This window comes from Brachyhypopomus gauderio, chromosome 8 (assembly GCF_052324685.1).
Source record: "Brachyhypopomus gauderio isolate BG-103 chromosome 8, BGAUD_0.2, whole genome shotgun sequence".
Classification (NCBI taxonomy): Eukaryota; Metazoa; Chordata; class Actinopteri; order Gymnotiformes; family Hypopomidae; genus Brachyhypopomus; species Brachyhypopomus gauderio.
In genome coordinates this window covers 5,527,521-5,547,384 of record NC_135218.1, presented here as the reverse complement: position 1 = coordinate 5,547,384, position 19,864 = coordinate 5,527,521, and the positions used below count along the sequence as shown (strand labels likewise).

The window sequence follows — 19,864 nt, the reverse complement described above, 5'->3', positions numbered from 1 at the left end:
GATATTAAATGTGAGTGGATGGAGACTGAAGGGAGAGGAGAGAAATTATTAATGGAAAAGGAGTGGGAGGAATGTGACAGGCAGGGAGGGAGAGAGAGGAAGAGAGGGAGGGAGAGGGATAGAGGGAGAGAGAGGGAGAGTGCTGACAGGAGTTAAGGGCAGAAAGAGAAAAAATGAATGGATACACAGTTAACAGCTCCACTGTGAACAAAATCAATGCCAGTGAATACAGTCCATTTTTGTTTTTGAATGCAATTCAGGACAGGTACACCCATGTCAAATAACTAGAGCATAACCTGACTTGTTTTCAAGAGCCAAGTCTGAGTTAGGAATCAGATAAATGAAGGGGTATTTTGTATACAAAATGGCTGATTTATTCTGTGACAAATTACCACCAATAAATGCACCATAGCTCTTAAGGCTATATTGCTCTGTATTTGATGTTGTCAAAACCTTTTTCTTCATTTGATGACACAATTTCCCAATGTTGCAAGATGCAGATATATAGCTGACCCTCCAGGGGGGGTTAAAAGGACAAAACAGGGCTGTTACTACGCCATAATCATTACTACAGTGCCAGATATTCATTATAAACACTCTATTGCAGATATTGACATATCATGTTACCTAAAAGGCAATTCAGGAGTCTCATATTCAAACTGTCACGTCTTAACAAAAATGTGGAACTATTGCTGTTTGTAACTTCTTGCCCTGAAACATTAGTAGTACAAGGACAGGAACACACTCCACACCATGACAGAACTGTACGGTGCATCAAACCAGCAAATAGCGTCTATATAGAAACAGACATAGCTCTTAATGGAGCAATACGCTTTATAATTAAAGGGCATAATTACTGATTCCAGACATTTAGGCTGCTGTTATTAAGAGAGAACAAGCAAGACAGAAAACAGGTCAGTGCTTCTTTAATAATTCAAAACCCAACTCTCTCTCTCCCTCTCTCTCCCCCTCTCTCTCTCATACTCTGTCTCCTTTCACTGTCTTTCAAGGAAAAAAGAGATGCTATCACTTAGCAAAAGGCCCAGCTGATTGAGACCTTAAGCCAGAGTGACACAGAATGCTTAACTCCTAATATAGCATAGCTGCAGTATTCTTGTACACACTTTGACCTTGGACTGGACTTTTCTCGGGAAAGCTGATGTTTATGAAACTGAGCTCTTCAGACCAAAGGTTTAAAGTCCTTCTGAGCCCTGTTATACCTGTCCTGCGCAGAGACGGAAATGACACCTGGGTACACAGCCAGGCCAGGGGCCCAACTCACCATGTGTTTGTTGTTTAAATGCTACATCTTAGCTAGGGTTCTCATCTCTGGCTCTTTGAAGAGATTCATTACTTGTGACATAGACCAGCCTGTCACAGGCTGACGCTAATGACAGCAAACAGGACCAGAGGTCCAGCGTTAGGCAACTGCAGAGTACACGTGGCGTTTATGTCACAGCGGTGGGGCATCTGTGCGGTCGGGTGCAGAACACCATCCGAGGGCGGACAGAGAGCCAATTAGAAGAAAGTCTAAATTTAGTTTGTAGAGGTGGTGACAAGAGCTGAATTGAGGCTGTTGATGTGACTGCCCCTTTAACTACCGCCACAGGAAACGAAACGTTGCTCCTCCCCTTGAGTGCATCTGTGCTCTTTTTCTGTTTTTTATATATGTTTTTTGGTTTGTTTTTTTTTTTCCCCTCAGGGACCAGAGTCACAGCACTAGAGTTCGCATGCGATCTCCTATCAAACCTGCCTGTCTTATCAGACCAAAGTTTAGGGTGTAAAAGTGCAATAATGCAGGCATTTGCGCAGAAGTGAAAAGAAGAAACAAAACAAGTCAAACCAAGAACAGATATGGTCAGCACTCAGGAAACAGAAACCGTCGTTTAACCTCACAAATCCCGAGGGACTTAGCTCACCGTTCACACCCAAACTATAAACCTAATTTCAGACTCTTCGAGGTCTATGTTTAAAGGCAGGAAATATGTGTAACAATTGGCCTGATTTATCAAATGTTACATGTGCAAAAATGTTTCAGCAGACTAGTGGTAAGAACACTGAGGTGGTACTGGCATGATCTGATGTATATCCATCCCTAAACCGCGTGCGTCTCGGAACGGCCCCATTATCACGAAAGGAAGACAAAATACGGCATGATAAGCTGATATAACGCTGCACTGGAATGGCACTGACAAGACCAAGTTTTATGACCTGAATTTAGACCTTCTGGGGTCGGCACAACTATTCCTCACCTCACCGGGATTTAACAGAGCGAAGCGGGTTCGCACGAGAAACCACCCCATTGTCTCAATCCATTGGTGACAGAAAAGAATTGGAAACACAGCCACATGTCTCCTGGCTGAAACATCTGTCTTCAGAAAACGGGTCAGCTTACTGCGAAGATCTAAAAGATGACGTATGTCAGCCTTATAGAACTAATATAAAGGTGTCTGGCATTCTAGCCTGTTTTATTGCATCATAACACAGCATTATGATGCATGCATACCTGAAGAGATTTGGTTGATTCACCTAGTCAATCTGAGGGAGAGTTAATCTGACATTTCAAACCCCCCCCAATGATGCAACTACCTCTTTTATCCAGATAAGAATGTATATACGAGATGAGTAATGGCTTGCCAGACGTACTTCTGAAGGAACATCAGGCCCCTCATCATTACCACAGAGCGAAGGAAGGCTGGAGACCCAGCAGCTCTGCTTTTGATTCTCACCAGGACGTGGAATATGAGCTCGATTTAGTCCCTCCCTGACCGTTTGAACTCTCCCATCTGAACTTCAATAGCCCGGCCCCGAACGCATTAATCGGTGTTTGATTATACGTCGGCGTGAGCTCTGTAATGTGACCGCGATCGCTCTTTCTTGGTGGCCACGCCGATATCCCTCCGAATGTGATCCACGTCCCTGACTTGCAAAGATGGAGTCGGACTGCTCACCAGTGCCTCTGTATCGTCTCTCGGCGCACGAGAGGAAGAGAGCTGAAGGCCACAGATACGCGTACCAAAGCGGCAGAGGTGAATTAGGGCTATAATACCACTGTCAGCACTACAGCAACCGCACGGGACGGCCCAAGTACTGAGAGCAACAACAACACTACAGTTCTCCTCTGTATAAACCCCAGTGCCAATCGAGGATCATCTAAAGCGCAAGCTCCCCCTGACTCCAAAACCACTCACATGCTTCCTCTCTTTCTCTCTCTCTCTCTCTCTCCTCCTCTCTCTCTCTCTCTCTCTCTCTCTCTCTCTCTCTCTCTCTCTCTCTCTCTCTCTCTCTCTCTCCCCCCCCCTTGGGATGGGGGGAAGGGAGAGGAGAGCAGGTGTCCCCCGCACACTGCGGCTGTAATGATGTCCGCAGGGCACTGAGAGCTGCAGCTAGCTCCCCAGCCTCCTTAAACCAGGCCCGCGGGGAGTGCCTGATTACCGCTCCTCTCGGACTTCTTTGCTAGTCTTTCTTTTTTTTCCTTACACTTGCCCAGGCCCTCAGTCCTCCGTCCCTGCCTCCTGTAGCAGTCGTGGCTTCTCATCCTCACGTCCAGGAGGGTCCCGGGCGGAGGACTCGCGACCCGTAGCCAGACAGCCTTCTGGGCCCGACAGCGGCCCGTCAGCCGGACGCCTCACGTTTCCTTGGGAGTACGCCAGTGTTGTGAAGAATCTCGCTACGCTTTCGGTGGGCTTCTTCTCAGGCTCAGCTCTCTCCTTGTGTAAGAATCTACACTTCACACATTGTAAATTTGCCTTACGTAATATTAAAAGGTTCATGGTCTGTTTCTATTCAGCAGCGGTTTGGTGTAACTCTGCTTTGCTTCAGGTATTGCAGTGAGAAGTTTCATGAGTGTGGGCTAAAGGGAAATGTTGCTTAGTTGAACTGCTGACTGCACTCGTAAAGCTACTCTGTCATTAAATAAACTTCAGTTTGACTTGTTTCAGGTATCAAATCACAGGTTTTCACACACACACACACACACACACACACACACACACACACACACACACACACACACACACACACACACACACACTCGCACAGACATAACTACAACCAAGTATTCAATTAAAAGTGAAAAACCACACGCCACTCACACTTCTCGTCGTGTGTTCACAGTTTTTAAATTACACTGCACCATTCAAAGCAGCAAGCAGCCTTTACCCAATGTGCTTGTTACTCTTGGAACAAACACACCCTGTGCCTTCATGATATTCAAATACCGCAGAGCATCATAAATTAGAAGTAGGTCAATGTTTAACAGGGCAGGCATGATGCATTGTTTATCGATAGGGAGCTGCTACACACACCAACGTGCAGCCACACGCACGCGCACACGCATACACACACACACAAACCTACCCACACACATGCTGTACTTGCAAAGCACCTACACACTGTTGATAAAAGTCACAGCTCAGCATTTCTGCAGGCAGGGAGAGGTGTGTTCAAAGCAGCTGGACACACACCTGCAGACGACTGCACCCCTTTCACATCTGCACGCTAGGTGACACGGAAACATTTCAGCGCTACGTACAACGGCAGATTGACTAAACGACGATATCATTTAGGCAGCGAAAACGGGGCTTCTGCTAACGCCGTCGTTTCGACTGCGGGGAGGTTCAAATCGATCTGAGCTCTTGTTGCCAGCACAGAGGGGAACAGACGGGACGCATTCATCCCGAGTCTCTGGGCTGTGTGTCGTAGCCAGCGATGGCAGTGCACACGCCAGCGTTCCTCTCCTAGGCTGAGGCCAACTGGCTCGTGTTCTTTTCATTACAGAACAGACGGCAAAAAGCAGCAGCCGGCATGAAGAACGCTCTTCACGTTTGGCTATGAGGCACGTGAGCAGCGTCACCGCGGCTCCAAGAAATCACCCACAAGTGGAGAGGAACACTGCAGAACAGAGGTCAGAGGTTCTGAGGTCAGAGGTCAGAGGTTCAGAGGTTCAGAGATTCAGAGGTTCATAGGCGGATCTTGGGCTGTGGAACGTGATCCACTACCTCCGACTGTGCACGTGTGTTTGGACTTTCCTGGTGTTATTTGGCAATATTGGCTTCAAAATGAGGAATTCAAGAGTTTTAAAAGCTTAAATAAATAGATGCATTAATATAAAGATCACATGGCAAATGACACATCTTAATAATATAATGCTGACTTTCTAATTATTATTTATTATTTACATTATTAGCATTTACAGGAAGATATGGAGTAGAAATCATCTATAATGGGTACACAGAATGTCCAAAGAAAGAGTGTTTCAGGAACTACATGTCCTTGAAGACTTTTATTGTGAAATTTACTGGTTAAGCAAACAAAAGCAGATGCGAACACTACATTATAAACCAGGCAGAACCATTTCATCCTTCGCGAGCACATCATTTAACAAAGAACTAAAGAGGTAAAAAATGAAATACACCTGTTTTAGATTCACATCGGCTCTAGTCCTCCAGACATGCTCGTTCTAAACTTATGAAAGGCAATTTTCCACAGAAAGCCCACGTTCCATACTACACTACTGCAACTCACCGCAAAAGAGATGAAAATGGCGTATTTAACCAAGCCCTAAAGATCCTCTTTACTGCACTTCCATTTCCTCCCCAATGTGGAGTGTCCAGTGGGGGCCTAAATGGTCTATTCTTGTCCCTCTAGGGCCACTCCTGAGCTGGGATGTTTGAATGCAGTGGGTGGGGTGGATCCCGAAGTGGATCGAATTAAGGAGAGAACGTTGGAAAATGGGTCAGAGGCGTGGGACTCCTCCCTAAAGCTCTGCAGTGATGGAGAACCTCGGACCCTCCCCACCACAGAGGGTCAGGTGAACAGAGGATCTTTAAATCACGTTTTGTAAAATAACGAGGCACAGCCCACAACGGCCTTTCCGAAACCCTCTAGCTGCCGAAGGAATTTCCGAAGAGGTTAACGCTTTCTGTGGAGGGTTCAGATCGACTGACCAGTCAATACACTGGAGCGCAGCATTAGTCAGAGTGACTGTGTTTCTCAACACAGTTCCAATACTGGATTCCTGATTGAAACTGTTCCAGGGGCCCAGGCGAGCATGTGGTCTGGGCTAGTCAATCAGTGGGTCACTTAATACCTGACACGTACTCACAGTGACGGGCCAAAATCACAGAACGAATGACAAGAATGAAGGAATAAAAGACTAGAGTCCTACCACATGGGTCCATATAATATGGGGATTTCTCCATGGATAGGGTAACTAGGCTCAACATCAGCTTAAACTGACACTTAAATCTTGGCCCTTTGAGAGATGCGTGTGAGCAAAATCCCAAAGGATTTCTGCATGTCTGCAGAACTCTGTGTTGCTCTGGGCCTGGTGTGTGTATTTAGAAGAGACACCATTCTTCTTAGGAACTACAGATCCAGATTCTACAGATTCTGTGAAAAAAGGAAGCGAACCATAACTCCAGTATGTGGTTATTTAGTGGTCTCTAGCTGCTCGATTAGAAATCTTAACCACCGACACTGCTGAAAAACACCTACCCATAAAATACTTTGGCCAAGCTATGACTAATCAGATTATAAAGCCCAAAGAACCGTCAACATGAAACACGTCATTATTGTCTTAGTGATGATAAACATTAAAGATGAATGACTAAGAGCCTTTAGCTGATGGCCGACTAAATCAAACTGGGAATTCTGGACCACCACATCAATCCAGGCCAAACTAAATCCTGCAGAGACTTCGAACGAGCCTTGAGTTATGTCTTTATGTCTAGTATGAATAATTGATTTTGGTCAAATCAATCATAAAATCATAAAGTTCCTTTGAAAACAGCAAGGTCAGCCACAGGCTAAAGACCACTGTGACTACCGAAAGCAGTGTAATGAACTGAAAGCAGTGTAATGGAGGCTTCAGACTGGGAGGAAGCTATCTGAAATCTATGGATCTCTGAGTCTCTCCTTGGTCACATGCTGAAGACTGCCGTTAGAAACAGCTGCCCACCATAATGTCTCCCAGAGAAAATCAGACAGAGCGACAACAATTCATTAACCTACCAAACTTTAAAACACAGAACACAGAGTGAACCAAAATGCCACTCTTAATAGGCACTGCTTTGTAGACCTATGATGTGGCATGATAAAGATAGCGAGAGTGAGAGAGGGAGAAAGGAAGAAAAAAAGGAAGAGAGCTAATGTTCATTCTTTAGGCAACCGGTGGGTGGAGGACTGACTCACACTGGTACGTACAGGATCATGAACACACACAGGAACACACTCTGTGTCTGCTTTCATATCCTTCCGCTCAATTCAGACTTGACACTGTCACACACATACACATCCACACACAGATACACACACACACACACACACACACACACACACACACACACACACACACACACACACACACACACACACACACACACACACACACACTGCTGTATTTCTACCTGTAACAAAATCTTTGTCTTTCACACTGATCACTGTGTTAGTTTAAGTAATGATGGAACTTACACTCTGCTTAACTTTATTTACAACTATGTATACGTGACTACTGAAATAAGGATGTCTTATGTAATCCACCTATGAAAAGTGTTACTCAGTTCAAGATTCGTCTTAACCTCTTACCACTAAATGAAAATGAATAGGCATTTGTAAAAGGCTGTAGATACACATGCTACACACAGCATGTATTTATCTTCAATATTAAATGGCCATCTAAAAAAAACCAGAAACTGTCATGCAGTTGCTGCTTTTTGCTGTAACTTTGCGTTTGTTTGCATAAAACATCCCAAGCTGGGATATTTCATGTGATGTGCTCATAGGCTTCAGCACTAAGTAACTGTACTGAAGTGTTTGGCACCCACTGCCACGATGGTTCAAGTCTTTGAGTCTGTTGGCCTCACAGACGGACAGCGAGGGAATTCAAGGGCGCTTCTCCACACGACGTGCCGCCTGTTCAAGGCACCACGGGGCGGGCTGGAGCACAGGTCCCAAACTTCAAGGCTCTTCTTCTGCAGGTTTTTAAAGGCTGACTCCTTTCATGATGCAAGCTTCAGTTCTGGGAGACCATCTGGACTCAAATTGCAAGTTCTCAGTTTTGCATGAAAGCATAATAGGCCTACTGCAATTTTGTCTTGTCAATCAGCATGTGCATACGAACCCCCCCCCCCCCCCCCCCCCCCCCCCAATATGTTGGCCTGTTCTTGTTTTAAGTTTTAGGACGTCTGGTTGAGTAAGTGTGTCATCGACCACAGGGGAAGTTTAAGTGTTCGAGTATGGCAGTAAACACGTTCTGGTGTATTCTGCAGATCTCCACTGAAACCACTCTGATCTTCCTGTTGTTGCCAACAGGAAACGGGTAGATTTGATAATTGTGCGCACACAGACTTACATACACATTTACACATTCACGTTTCTCTGCATGCCTGAGACCACATCATTATGGGTACAGAAAGTACATATATAATCTCAATCTGAATCTCTTCAATTGACATGAGACTCTGAGTGTCTAGAAGTAAACTACTGTTAAAGGACCAGTGCCTGGGACCATTAAAGATGTAGTAATCTTAGCCCAAACTTCCTGAAGAAAAGTGATACCGCAATCACATCCCACTAGAATCAGAGACAAAAGAATACACGGTTCTTTTATTGTTGGTGTCTTGTATCTCTGAAAACGAAGTTTCTCTCCATAAGCAAACATCCCCCCAAAGTGCAAGATATGCAATAATTCTAAACCACACCTGCGTGCCCACACTATCTCCACACATGCCTCCAAACCAAGCTACTCTTCGTACTACCTCATCTAACACATTATCAATAATATTACCTGGTAATGCACCTACAAATAAACTTAAATGTGTGCCATGTAAAAAAAAAGAATTAGTTATGCATTATATGGTAATTTTCAATCAGAATAGTGTTTTTTTATGATTTGGTACTTCAGAGTGGGCCACAATATGCAAATGAGCACACTAAGAAAACATCTTAAAGCTGGTCTCAGCAATTCTGCATATACACTTATTAAATTCACCTCTGAGGCTGAAGCCACAATTACATCCTTTCTAACGTTTCCTCTTTTTAAAGTATTTTATCTCCATATTGTGCAGTGTTAGCTGCAGTATCATTTCATATAAATTAAGCTAGCTGCTTTTTTCGTAAGCAAACTTCATTAGCGTACAGCATGCCTTAATGATAAAACAAGCAACCAAACAGAAAGTGTGACTTAGAGTGAGTGCCTCCACTTTCTCAATCTCTCATTCGTCACACCGCATTAGATAAAACATTCAGAGTAATGAGAAGAGGGGGGTGGGGGTGAGCAGGGGGGTTGGGTTGTAGAGGGGTGTTTGGCAGTCAGGGGGAGCAACAAAGCTGTAGGAATAAGAAATTCAGCTGCTCAGGGAGATAAACACAAAGATGACATCATTACAAGTCCCATTCAATTGAGGGGACTGACAGCCTCTCTGTGTCTGTGCAGAAGAGGTGGTGGGAGTCCAGCCTGAAGGACAGTCACTTCCTGCCTGAAGGACAGTCACTTCCTGCCTGAAGGACAGTCACTTCCTGCCTGAAGGACAGTCACTTCCTGCTGGTCTGAGCTCATTCCAGCAGCTCGGGCAGGACTGGGCCACAAAGAGCAAGTGGGAGGAGGAGGGGAATTAATACACACACGAAAATTACGTTTCAACTGCATAGTGTTTTCAGTTCTTCATGTACGTGTGTGTGTGTGTGTGTGTGTGTGTGTGTGTGTGTGTGTGTGTGTGTGTGTGTGAGACATAAGATTAAATAAATTACTTCCCACAGGCTGCCACAGCACACAGGACATGACAACAAAACCTGAATACACCCGAACAGCTCGTATGCGATCTACTAATTCAGCTTGAGCTGTTTAACTCTTCCACACTTGTGTGGATGTTGCGGGTAGTGACAGGTTTCAAATCATTATTTCCAGGAAGTAGATTGTGTATGTAACTGTTTGGTATGAGTGGCACATCTCCATATCCAGTCCTTCTAAACGACCCCTGAACCACACCTCCTCCCTCTCAGAGACGGGCACATAGAAACTAGTTCAGCCAGTGTACTGACAAACAAGCTAAAAGGTAAATTATGACTTTATGTAATTGTTTTTTTCTTTCAGTGAATATGCTAAAACGTGTAAAACATGAACTTACAATCCTAACCCCAACTCTATGATGTCAGACAGGACATTTTGAATTCAGATACAGTAATTTTTCACTTGCTTGTTTAACAAACATGCAAATTAACAAATGAAGGGGTGCATACATCAAATGTTGATTTAAAACACTCCGAAACAGTTTTTTTTTTTTCTCACAAAAAAATTGAAACTCAAAGTTGAACGAACCCAGCAAAGACACAGCGTAGACAAACCAGCACATATGAGGAGCTGTGGCAAACTGGAGTATGAAATTGACTGCTTGGACTGCCAGAACGTGATTGAAGTTTGCAAATCCTAAATATGTGAATAAACGAACAAATAAAATGGGGGGGGGGGGGGGGGGGGGGGGGGGGGGGTCCTTAGTGCTGGGTGAGTCGATGGAGAAGCTAGGCCAGCTAGCCCCCGCCATGCTGGTCTGGACAGGCCGCGTTCTACAGCAGGTTTTGCGAGGCTGGGAACCCATCCAACCCTGGCTACCGCTCAGCACGGCACTCTGCTGGGTTCTCCTTTCCTCCCTCTCCCTTCTTCCCTCCTTCCGTCTTCCCTCCTTCCGTCTTCCCGACTGCATAGCCCAAGCTCGTGCCAGAGTTTTACGAGCTAGCTACTAGCCACATCTGCTCAACACCTGCCCCCAAAACCACAGGGCTCAGATGCTTTTCATTTAGCTATATATAAACTTTCTTACGTCATCTCCTTTGAGAGGAAATAACAGGTTTGCTAACATGTGTATTCAGCTACATGCTACCTGAAATTATTGGAGCTGTTTGGGGGGACAGGACTGTACAAGTTAAGGTGGTTATCTCAGACCTGACCTGTTGGATTCAATATGCAAAGGAGAGGCAACTTGGTAACCCCATGAGGACGAACCAACAACTCTTCCTGTGGGTTTGGAAGATAATAATCACATAGAGGGAAACACAATGACAAATACATTCTTATAGAGGGTCTCAACATTAATAAAAAGTGAAAATACACTGTTTAGGTTGAATGCATTTATAGCAAAGTATAAGGAGGATAAGGAATCAGACATTATAAGAAGGCCACAATACCAGACACAACAGAGCAGTGGGAAAATGAAGAGGTGTAATGTGAGAAAGCACAGACACACACACACATACACATACACACATATGCACACACACACACACGCCACATTAAATCAACCAACCTTTTCATTAGGCCTGTAATACCTGCTTTTCATATCACAAGAGGGACTCTAAGCTTATGGGGGTTTTTATCACCTACCATTACGCTACTCTGTGTGTGTGTGTGTGTGTGTGTGTGTGTGTGTGTGTGTGTGTGTGTGTGTGTGTGTGTGTGTACGTGTGTGTTGGGTGGGCTCATGGAACTGCTTTGATCAATGGCCTTGCCTGAACACGATTTGAGCAGAGACCCATCACACTCTCCTAGAGATGGATACATGTCTCCATGGCGACTTGAACACACACTACCAGGCCCAGTGCTAGGATACGGTGGGTCACTTACTTAAATCACAATGCATATGGATTCACAAATGTGAACACACCCCTATTTATAACCATGTGAAATAACACAGTTTAAAGCATCTGATCCTCTCTCAGACTGATTCTCTCAGGCATTTGAGATCAGTCATCTCTAGTTCTCCATCAAAGTCACCTTCACGTCGGTGTGGTCTTTTCCTCTTACAGCGGTTACCGTCGTCCTCGGATACGATGTCCCATCACCCCCTTTTGAGGGCCCGTGAGGGCCACAGATGCTCCTTCCACAGGGTCCGGTCTGAAGGCCCAGGCTGGCCACTGTAACTGCGATACCAGATATGCACTTCCCCTAGGAGCACTGAAGCCGCGCCCTCAGGCGTCTACACTTCAAGCCAGCACGTCGACCCATCTCGCCAGAACCCGGGCCACGTGCGGTTGCCAATGGGCCAGGGCCCGCCACGTGCCTATGAGCAACAGTCAGCAGTCTCTCCCAGACCCTACAGGAGTGCCTGGAGCTGGACAGAGCAGCCGCTAGCCCCCTCCAATACGTCCAGTGTGGACACCAGGAGCCTGGAATCGTTAGCACGGGCCTGGTGCAGAACTAACTGCATCTCACCCGGGCTGTGGGCAGAAAATAAGGTTGAAATATTCCCTGTAACGTGCAGCGAGAAGAGGTCGTCCTGGCTTGGCTGTTTGACCACAGCCTGGTTCGTCTGCCCACACGTCCTCGCTGGCGTCGTGGGGGTCGTTCTAATCCGCGGCACAGGTCTCGCTCTGCAGGCTCTTCCTCTTCCTCGGTCAAAGATCCGAGATCAGGGAGGAAGAACGGCGCACCTCAAGGTGCTGGAGTGACCTCCCCACTGCTGCGTCCTCCACCGATCGCTCCTGAATCACATCTGTGTCACGTCTGCACCGCCAGTGAAGCTCAGCACAGGTGAATCGCTGCTAAATATTTCCTGCTTTCTCGCCAGTGTCTACAGGACCAAAGCACTACGCACTCCCGTTTGAATTCTAAAGTGATTTAGTGCCTGTAATGATTTGAGCCTGTTTCAAAGAGCAATACCATTTAGGACTGCCATAGCCGTTGCAGAATTAGGAAAATCCAGAATCATATATCACGCCAAATCATTCCAATCATGCAACATAAGAGATCTAGAGGGAGGACAACCGGTTGCTCAGTTATTTTTTTATAACTTTCCCTTCCAAGAAAAAAAGGTTTAATTTAAATGTATTTCTAAAGAAAAACTGCAAAGCACTTAACATAGAAAATTCATTTAAACAATAGCGGTGCAGTCATAAATTCACCTTTGTGTTCAAAGCATCAGCTGTTGTAGGCTATTAAAATGTGTAAGAACATGTGAAGCAATGTAAAGTTCTGCAAGTTACTTGCTCATGATCAATAATAACTGATAAACTGATCATCAAACTGATAATCAGACTGATAATCAGACTCTCTCCTTCCACCTTCTGCCCTACGTCTTCCTCTGTTTCTCATTAGCCTTCATCACGCACAAACCGCCATCTCTGGGAATTCTGTTCTAGACAGCCAATGAAAAAGGCAGTTCTGCCTATTACATCACTTTCTTTCACTGTACAGTAATAAGACACACCGTTATGAAGACACTTACAGCTGAAATGATCTCCAAGGCTTGCAAGAATATTAGTAAGCGACACATCATTCTAACACCTGAGCAGCTTCGGGTAGTGTTAGTAGTGAGGAAAACATCACACTGAAAATACACACATCAGATCACCGCTGAAGAAAGAGACATTTGAAGGCTCTACAAATGCATTAGTGTAGATTTCAAATGAACCAACAGGAGCCACAGTACTGATACCTTTAAACTGCCTGAGCAACAAAATTAAATTTCTTTTAAATTAAAATAACGTATAAAATAATAATAATAATACATACCATTTATCAGTGAAGCAATCATTGTGTGCACAGTGAATGATTAAAACAAGCCCTTAAGATTCGTTACAGAATTTACAATTGAAACATTTTATAATAAACCTATAAACCCATAAAATAAATAATTTTATCGTAAAATTTCAGTAGCATTTTAAAAGATTTCATGTTCATGACATGTTCATGCCTAATACACTCTCTTAATCTACTCTATGGTGTCACATAAAAGGATGAACCCCCTTAATAAAAGATCGCAATCACTATATAGTCACACGGACTGCCCGGGTGCTGTAATGACAGAGGTAATGCTGTAATGACCCGTGCTGCATTGTGGGTGTTGGACTGTTTGACCAGAGGCGTGTTCTGCTCGTCTGCACACCAAGTGGCCTAATCAGGCCTCAAGGCACATTTGCATTTCTGATCAAGAACTTCAAAGGGCACTTTCACCAAGCCCCGTTTATCTCTCCACTACTGGGTCTGGTTCCCATTGGAAATACTGGGCAATGTGAATCTAGGGCATGTGAGCATGGCCCTTGCTTTTAGAACCATCTCTATTGATTCTTTCAAAGAAGAGGAAACAATGAATTTACAAGGCTCCTCAAGGTAGCCACCATGCACATGTATCAGTGTGTGAATGTACTGACAAGAACTAAACTACTGGTCAGTACCGCAGCATTCAGCATTCAGTACTACAGCTGACCAATCAAGTTCTGAAGATACGGGCTTACCCGGTTCAGCTTTTACTTATGCTGAACATGTTTGATATTAACATTTATCCATTAGATTTCAGATCCACACAAATTATACTAAAATGTCTATTTGCTTTAGAAATTAGGCCAACAACAGTAGGACAACCGCCAACATGCAGCTGAACTACTGCCTGAAATTTAGGACACACTGCTGAAGTCACAATGACACAGTATGCTCACACACACACACACACACACACACACACACACACACACACACACACCTGCTCTCCCTCTCCCTCACTCTCTCTTTCTTTACTCTCACCTTCCCCCCCTTCCTCTCAATCTCCCTCTCTCTCTCCCCACTCACCTCCCCCCTCCCTGTCTCTCTCTCCCCCTCTCTCTCTCTCTCTTTCTCTCTCTCCACACCTCAGCATGAAATATGGCAGAGGGAGATGTACTAACCCAAGCTCTAGGACATGCATGATGGAAGCTACAGCATTTGAAGTCTCCCTTGTCCCCAGTGCTGTGATGAATTAATCATACAGGGGAAAAAATCAAACTAGGAGCGATTTAGTAAAGAGGAGCAGGCTGCCTCTCTCATCCGCCTCTTTCCATTGACTTTTTCTAAAAAAGAAAAGACGTAAACATCTGCACGGTCACCGCACAGTCCCTAAGAAGGTCTGCGGGACGCTCAGGACGTTCCCAACGGGTCACTGGAGGGAAACGGCACACTATAAAGGTCTGACACACAAGCACGGCTCCAGACAGGGGCGCCATGGTGGTTTGAGGCTGTGATTACATTAGTCACCGAACACTGCAACACACAAGCCCTGTGGACGCACCTTTGGACCAGCCCCGTTGCCATGGCAGCCTCGCCAACAGGCGTGAGTCGCAAAGGACGTACTACACGTACGCAAATGTTGACGGGACCCTCTAGCAACCAGCGCGGACGCTCTCCACGGCAATCGCAGACGCAGGATTCACAAAGGCCACACGCTGTCCTGAGTGTGTACCACGGTAAAGGATGAACACGCCTACACTGTCATCCAGCCGTGAGCAGTAATTAGCACCCACTAAACAAGACTTTAGTCACGTGTCCTTACAAGGGTGTTTTTACACCTATCATTAAAATGGCGTTGTTCGTAATCTGCCGCAAACAGCTTGGATCAGATAAGTGGCTACTACTCACACATTAATGTCTTGTGTTACAGTACGTTCTAAACGTGTCTCTGGTCCCTACGAGAGAGTTTACCTCTGGGTTTGCGTAAATGTTTAGACTGTACTGAGAAATGAACACATTAATATTAGCCCACAACCAAGTGTCCTCACCTGGTTGCGGGCTTTTAAGCATTCGCACCTGACTAAACAGATCCAATCCCACACACGTTTAAGGCAACGTGAAGTAGATGTCACACATACTCATGTCACCATCAAAAAAACAAAAAAAAAAGATTGAGGATGTAAATTAAGTCATTATGTAACCTCACTGAAAACGATTGAAGCATCAACGATTTGCATTAGAGCATTTTAGTATCAACATAATAGAGAGCTGTGTAGCCGTGTAGCTTGAACATTAACCCTTCAGAAAACAGAATTGTGTGCATTGTTCTCGCAGTCTGGTGCTGTCAAACTGTGAGAGTGAGTAAGGGGAGACCAGAGTTATCGCCTGACCTGATGTGCCTCCTGCAGCCACACCATCAGATGCTAAAGGAACAGGTGATGATTTTAGGCAGTCTGACTCATTGGTGCCAACCTTGTTCTCCCCTTCATCGGGGGTAAACAAACATCTGTCGCCCGTCCAACTTGACCTCCAGGTTTTAGATGCAGAATAGGCCGACTGAATCCTCTGCAGCTGAACCTCCATTCCTTCTTCTCGAGTTGGACATCTCTAATATTAATTTCTTGGATAAGATCTTAGTATAAAATTGTGTTAAAAGGTTCAAAAGAAGAATATCAAAGAGTACTATGAATGGAAGAGCAGTAATGAGATTTAGTTCAAGATCACATTCAAGCTTTTTTCCATTAGCAGAGGATGCCAGCAAAAACATTTGGAAGCTGCTCTGGTGTTTCCAGGACTGTTCTGGGGTGTTTGTGCAGATGCTTAATTACTGCGTTAAATCATTTATTAATGTCAATATAAATGACCAGGTTTTCATTAATTATATACTACTGCTTTCCAGTACGTTGTGGTGGTGTTTACAGTTACATGTGATGATGCAATTCTTACTGGTTTCCACAGAAGCTACTCGATAGAGGCATGTAAGAACCAATCGCCATGGTCACTGATATCATCTAATAGGGTTTCATGATGCCTCAGGTTCAAGGGCACCTTCAACCTTTACAGTTCTTCCTGTACTCTAGACATCTATTTAGCCGCAAGTGCTACTGTACATACATCCGTGTTACATGCCTGTAACTGTATCCATTAAGACCACCGATCCTCCAGTTACATGGCAAAGCTGCAGTTCTGTCCATTTCAGATGGGTTTGATGAATCTCTGATTCATCACTCCATCTGGAGATATAAATCTCAAAGTTCTTAAACAGGAAGTAAATGGAAGGAGTCAACACACACGCAGGGAATTCCATACAGAAAAATGCAAACAGTCTTTCTGGGGAAAGAAGAATTTCTGGTGTTCGTTTACAGAAACTCCCATCATATGACTTTGCGAGCGCACTCAGCTGAGCTGCATGTGTGTGGACCGTTTTACCGCCTTCCTTTTTTCTCTAAACAAAAGTGGATTTAACTGCTGCAACCAAATACACAGTTAAGTCAAGGCGCATTGTGCCTGAAATGTCTAGATGTGATTTGTAAACTGGCCCAGACTTTGGCTCTAGTAAAAGCATAGGGACGTGTTACTACTGAATCTGAAGTTATCGCTCGTCTACGGTACAAACACAACATCCTTGGGGGTGTCAGGATGGTTGTTCTCAGAGCGAATAGGGGCCTTGTTGTAGGATCTGCATTCTTCACCCCTAACAAGCACGAGATACCACACTGATATAGCATCTTAAACATCTGACATGACACAAAAAATAAAAAAATTTAAATTCAATACGGTGGGTCAGGATTATGTTCTTGGCACAGGGTGTGTGTATTTGTGTGTGTTCTTTGTGCGCACTGAAGCAGCAGTAGCCCCTCAACAATATTATTTAAGCAGCCTTATAGCCTCAAGCCGAAAATACTCGTAAGAGATTCTTCAAATAACTACTGCAGGAGTGCTTATATGCACACACTTCAGAATTCTAGCTGCCTGAATGTTGCTGACGGCCCATTCTGCGTGTGCACGCTCACTCCTGCTCCCTGAGCACTCTCGAAACAAAGAGTCCATTAGGGGAGGTACCGTGCAGTGACTGGTGCACTGGGCCAGCTGGGGAGGAAAAACCATGAAATCCTCCATCCATACAAAGCCTTTAATGTGTCATTTGGTTTCCAGAGCCGTTTCCTTTTCTGAATCATTTAAACGATAGCCTTGATTACGTTCAATCAAAAATACCATGTATCTGTGATGTAGTGGAGACAGACTGACATGAAAGAAATCTGACAGGCTTTTGCTTCTGGGTCATAACCTTGACACGTCAGTTGTTTTGAGGAGCAACACTTGCGGGCACATGTTGTGGGCACATTTCTGGAGAGCTAAAAAACAAAGCTTAAACCTCTTCTTTTCCCCTCAGGGACATTCAGAATATCAGCGACCTCCTTCTTCCAGAATATTCTTTAGGCCAAAAAGTGGACCATTCTTCTCTAGGTCCTTTTCTTCCGTCGTCTTGAGAGGCCTCATTAACAACAGTTGGCGACCGACGTCAAGGACGGGAGGAAGTAGAAACGTCAATAGCAACGACAAAGTTTGGCTTCAAAAACACAGCTAACCCCCGTGACTCAGTTCCCTCATACTGAGGGATCATATCATGTCATATTCCCCTACCAACCCACAAGCAAAAGAAGAAGGCCAAGACATGCTACATCCGTTAGGACATATTTGTCTTTGTCCAAGTTAACAGTCTCTATAGTTTGTGACCTATCAAATATGCCTGCAAGACTTAATCATTATTGCAGTGCTGGCCTTTGCAATACTGATATCTCAGCAGATCTAAATGTAAATGAGGTCTCTAAGAATTTACTTTTGTGTGTATGTCTGTGTGTGTGGGGGAAGCATCTTGTCCACCTTATATGTTCTTGATGAATGTTCTGTGGGTGTTTTATCACTTGTTTTTAAAACACATCCCAATAACATTATATAGCTATACAAAGGCAATGTATTTATCAATATTGTGCAACCCCATTACTAGCCCAAAAATACATACCAATCAATATTCGGTTTGGATATTGTTCCCGCCCTTTGGGAGACATGATGTCCAGTGAAACCACTGTGATGAAGTACATTCCTGGCTTATCTCAAATAGATGATATTAACATTACAGTGGAATATCTTTATCTCCTACAGAAGCACACATGCAGTCTTAGTGTCTGCACTCATGGCCACTGTATTCAAAACAAGGAGCGATTCAGTTTCTAAATAGACATATTTTATATATACTTCAATCGTAGTTGTGTAGGTAGAGTCACTATTACAGTGAAGCACTCAACAGACCAGGCCCCAAAAAGGCCAAATGACACCATTAGAAAAGAACAAGATTGTTTAAAAACCCTCGACTAATTTTATTTAGCTACAGAATTTGTGGGGATGGAATTTTACTGAGGATCTTCCGTTTTATTATTAGACTCACCAAATGCCAAAATCTCACAAGAATGTGGCCTATTTTGTAAATATTACTATCTTCTGAGGTCAAAGCACAATTTCACTGTGATTCTGAGTTATAAAACTACAAGAGTTAATCAGTCAAGTCTATATGAATTGAAAACACTCTCAATTTAAAAGGCAACTCAACATAAAAAATGAAACTTGAAAAATGAAACTCCAAATAATTAAAACCAGTTAGTTGTCCATTATCCAAATCACTACACAACTGTAAACAGAAGCATTTTTGTAAAACATTCAGTTGCGCAATTGTTACTACTTTCATCATACCTAACTGTCACGTTGGTACCTGTCACGTTGGTACCTGTCACGTTGGTATGTGTTTGTACAACAAATGTGAATAAAGCAAGCCACAATACTTCTGGGGTAAAGTAGAGCACACTCAGTTCCTCCATAGTGTTGACCGCTTGAAAACTAAACTTCAATCATATTCAAAACTATATTTTACACAAATTTCTCATGCCAGCCCTTTACATGTCTTCACTAATCGTAGCAGTCTGTGCACTATCATTCCCAGGGTCCCCTCACCAGGGTCCCCTCGTGAGTGAACTAACATGATATGAAACACATGACAGACAATCTGGCACCCACGACTGTGCCTTGAGAATATGCCAAGCAGGTGCAATATCACAAAAATGAAAAATATTGAACAAATGAAGAAACATCCCCCATCACTGTCATCAACTTAGAGAAGGCAGAGGTGTCTGTGTGTAGAGTAGGTCAGACGTTTGTACATTATCACTGCAGACATCTACATGCAGCTTCTCATAAAACTTCTATCAGTCTGTCGTGATCTGTGCTTCCGTCGGAGACATCAGACTTTTTCCATTCATAGCTGTCAGTAGTAACACACTTATACGTGGTCCTAACACCAGGGCAGCCATTACAGGCAGACAAAGACATTTCCCCTCCCAC

The 19,864-nt window shown here is 44.2% G+C and overlaps 1 protein-coding gene and 1 long non-coding RNA gene across 2 annotated transcripts in view; one reads left to right on the top strand and one right to left on the bottom strand.

The window, feature by feature from the left end:
* gnai2b (guanine nucleotide binding protein (G protein), alpha inhibiting activity polypeptide 2b) overlaps positions 1-19,864 on the bottom strand; it is a 37,805-nt gene that overhangs the window by 16,079 nt on the left and 1,862 nt on the right. The window lies entirely within an intron of this gene.
* LOC143521289 (uncharacterized) lies at positions 2,821-6,861 on the top strand. Its single transcript, XR_013132710.1, has 3 exons — positions 2,821-3,715; positions 4,780-4,906; positions 5,650-6,861. It is a non-coding gene; the product is annotated as an uncharacterized LOC143521289 (long non-coding RNA).